Raw genomic sequence first — 3,736 nt, forward strand, 5'->3', positions numbered from 1 at the left:
TTAAAGAGAAGGAAGAAGAGGAGGAGGAGGAAAAAAGAACAACTACACACTATCTCCCAGGGACCAGGTCCCAGATTCTGTGCCCAGTGATGAATCCTTAAACACCATAGACACCTCCTGTGGCTCTAGCCCAGTTTTCCTTTGGAAGTATCTCACTGTTCTTGTGGGGGTATTCCTTTTGTGCCTCAACCTACAAGGATACTGATTTAGTTGAGTAGATCTATTTAGAATGGACATCATAGCAGAATCAAAGGTACAGGATAAAGGAAGGGAAGCTATGCTAGCCATTGACATACAAATGTACTCTATCATATTTCTGATTAGTTCATCAAGAGAGATGATGTTTTCCCCCTTGAATATTTTAGGGGAAAACTCATCCAACATGGGTGTTTTGCTGGCTTTTTAGAAAAGCTGTTGCTCTATTCCAAAAGGGACATTTGAAAGAGCAATTGTATACTTCTGAACAGGAGAGGAGGTGTACATTTTTTTAATAGAGCTAAAATTGTAGAAGCTCAGATTGAAAAATCAGCTGCAAACATTCTTTCTCCCACAGAGACCCTAAAGAATATTCTTGGAGGAGACAGCCTGCTTTATTTTTATGTGTTTGTCATCTGTCTTCTCTTCTACAGAGAATCTCTGTAGGTGACTGAGAAAAATCTTGCACTATTTCTCCTTTTCTGTGGATTATCATTGAGATAATATTCTAGGTTTGTGTCCATCTTGAAAGTGATTATTATTCATCTCCAGATGTTTTGAGATAACACTTTTTCTCATTTTTATTCTTTTTTCTTGTAAAATTGAACAAGTGAAGTTACTTCCTTCCATATACTTTTTTTGTGGTTTAAGTCTTTGTCATCACTTTTAAAAAATCTTCTTTTAAATGTCATCTTAATGACATTGAAATTTTAGAGATAATCCATACTGCATTCTTGTAACATTAAAGCATATACAATTATTTCGAAGGCACATGAAGTACTTATAAGCTATTTAAAAATGTGTTCCAGGGGCTGGAAAGGTGGCTCAGTGGTAGAGCGCTTGCCTTGCAAGCATGAGGCCCTGGGTTCGATTCCTCAGCACCACATAAGCAAAAAGAAAAAAAGTGGGAAGTGGCGCTGTGGCTTAAGTGGTAGAGCGCTAGCCTTGAGCTGAATAGCTGAGGGACAGCACCCAGGCCAAGAGTTCAGGCCCCACGACCCGACCCCCCAAAAAAATGTGCTCCAACTTTCCTGATGTTAACTTAGAGAATGTTTAAAGCGTAAGTTTTCATATTTCTAAAGTCTTAGAAAATTCAGATTCAATGAGACCTAAGTAAAATGTTTACTGGCATTAGGAGAAAATATTGAGTAATTTCTTTTTAATTTTAAGTCATGTATTCATTTATATTTTCCATTCAAGTCTATTTGGTTACCACCTAAGTTAGTCTCCAAGATTTGAGGTGCTATATATGAATGCTTATTGGAAAAATATTACATTTTGAATCTCTGGGTATATTGTTTTTTCTTACAAAATGCTAATAATGCTAATGTCTTCGGAAAATTTCCGAAGACATGATTCTCAGAGGAAGGTTTTATTAAATTCATCAAACATTTACTAGGCACATACTATCTTTCTGAGTTTGAGTGGGAGAATCAAAGATGAATAAGATTACACCCTTCTCAAGCTGCCTGAATGAGGTACATAAGCAGATTAAGATATGATTGTGGGAGCATATGAGATAGTAAAGGTGATTTTTAACTGAGAAAATCATGGAAGGTGGAAAGCTATGAGAGAGGCCAGGAGGGAAGAGGGAGATATTGAGTATTCCAGGCAGGGAGAGTTATTTCAGAATGTAAGATTCATGAATGTTGCATTCAATCCAGGGGAGAGAATGGCCACCTGTGCAGCAATGCTAGGGTGTAGCAGGCAGGGGTGGTGGTGGTAAATTTCATTAATTTGGGAGGGCAGGTGGGCCAGACTCTGATGGGAGAGCTTGGATATCATATTGAAGAGATTGCATTTCAATTTATTTTCATTTGAGGAACTGCAGAAAGATTTGAATATGAATCTGATCTTGTCATTTGTGGGCATACAAAATAGATTGAGTGATACTGTGGTCATAATGTGGGACACGAGATAGAACACTATTTTAAGGAAAATGAGGTAGAGAAGTAGAATTACTGTCAGCACCTACTGTGTTCTCAAGACCAGTTATATTGAGCATGTTCCCTGACACAGTCTTAATTACAGGAGCAAGGAGGCAGTTTCAACATTGACTTTGTCATGTTAAATATGACAGATTTACTAATTTCCATCTGTTTCTGTATACAAAGAACACTAGGTTTCCTGGGCATTAAATATAAGCACATCTTCCATTTCCAAGTGGAAATAAGAATTGGTATATGACTCTTTATATTTTGTTCTCCTGGTACAGTAGACATGGGAATATATGTAGCTACAGAAATATCATGAAAATAAAATAGGCCTACAAATTTGAGCTAGCTAGAAGACATCTTAAGGTCATCCTAACTTGTAATGGACTTTGATGACACAGAGACAACTTCACCTGTGTTAAACCACCAAAATTTTTGGAGATGTTCATTACTGAAGTGTATCATATACTGGATCTAATTAACTGAATAGTCTGCAGTGATAGAAATGTTCTGTAGCTCCACTGTCCAATGTGCTAGCCAACAGCTACATGTGATTTACCGAGCACCTCAAGTGTGGCTAGTGTTCCGGAAGAACTGAATTTTAAGTTTTATGTAGTTTTATTTAATTTTTTAATTTTTATTAGTCACGGGTCTTGAATTCAGGGCCTGGGAACTATCCCTGAGCCTTTTTGCTCAAAACTAGCTCTTTGAGTCGCAGCTTCCTTTCCAGTTTTTTGGTGGTTAATTGGAGAGAAGAGTCTCATAGACTTTCTTGCCTGGGTTGGCTTTGAGCTGTGATCCTCAGATGTCAGCCTCCTGAGTAGTTAGGAGTACAGGCATAAGCCACCAGCACCAGGCATCTAGTTTTAATTAATGTAAATTTAAGTAGACATCCTGGTACTCTTTTTTTAAAAAAATTTTTATTAATTTCTAGAGAAAAATCTGCCCAAAGCTTTCTAACTGCAAAGAAAATACTGGAGGTGGGGAAAACTTGAACCAAAGTGAGTCAGTAGAAGGGGATCCTTGGTTATGAAGATCTGATGTCCAGTCTTTCAGCTACATTCAGATAATACTTCCTCAGAAAAGGAATTGTTTAGTTTTAGAATCAGATAAGCAAAGAATGAAATCTCCTTACATGAAAGAAAACAGGGTATTGCTACTGTGTAATAGGTAGTATACTTAGTGGAGGATGATCCTTTAAGTAGACAATGTTGCTCTCATACGGCAAAACTCTATGCTGTAAATAAGTTGAACATGCTTTTAAGGCAGCATTACAATTCAAGGCCTCACTGAGTAAATGCTGGAGTTTTTCTAGTGAATCTTTGCCAGCAAATGTTGAGAAGAAGGAAGATGTGTTGATCTATGGAGCGCTAGGCCAGGACGCAAACCTTTAAAACACACAGGATTCTACTTCTCACATCTTATAAATTAGACATTTTGCAAGCCTTATTGTATAAAAGAGAAGCTCAAAATGAAAAGGAGATAAGCAGTCTACTTGAAGAATAGACAAACAAGTGGGCGTTGCTCTGTGGATAACTCTAATAGAAAGTAGAAGAGGTATTTCAAAAGCATCCATTCACTGGTGAAGGCATGCATTGCCTTGGAAA

Source organism: Dipodomys ordii, unplaced genomic scaffold (assembly GCF_000151885.1).
Source record: "Dipodomys ordii isolate 6190 unplaced genomic scaffold, Dord_2.0 Scaffold3, whole genome shotgun sequence".
In the NCBI taxonomy this organism is placed as follows: domain Eukaryota; kingdom Metazoa; phylum Chordata; class Mammalia; order Rodentia; family Heteromyidae; genus Dipodomys; species Dipodomys ordii.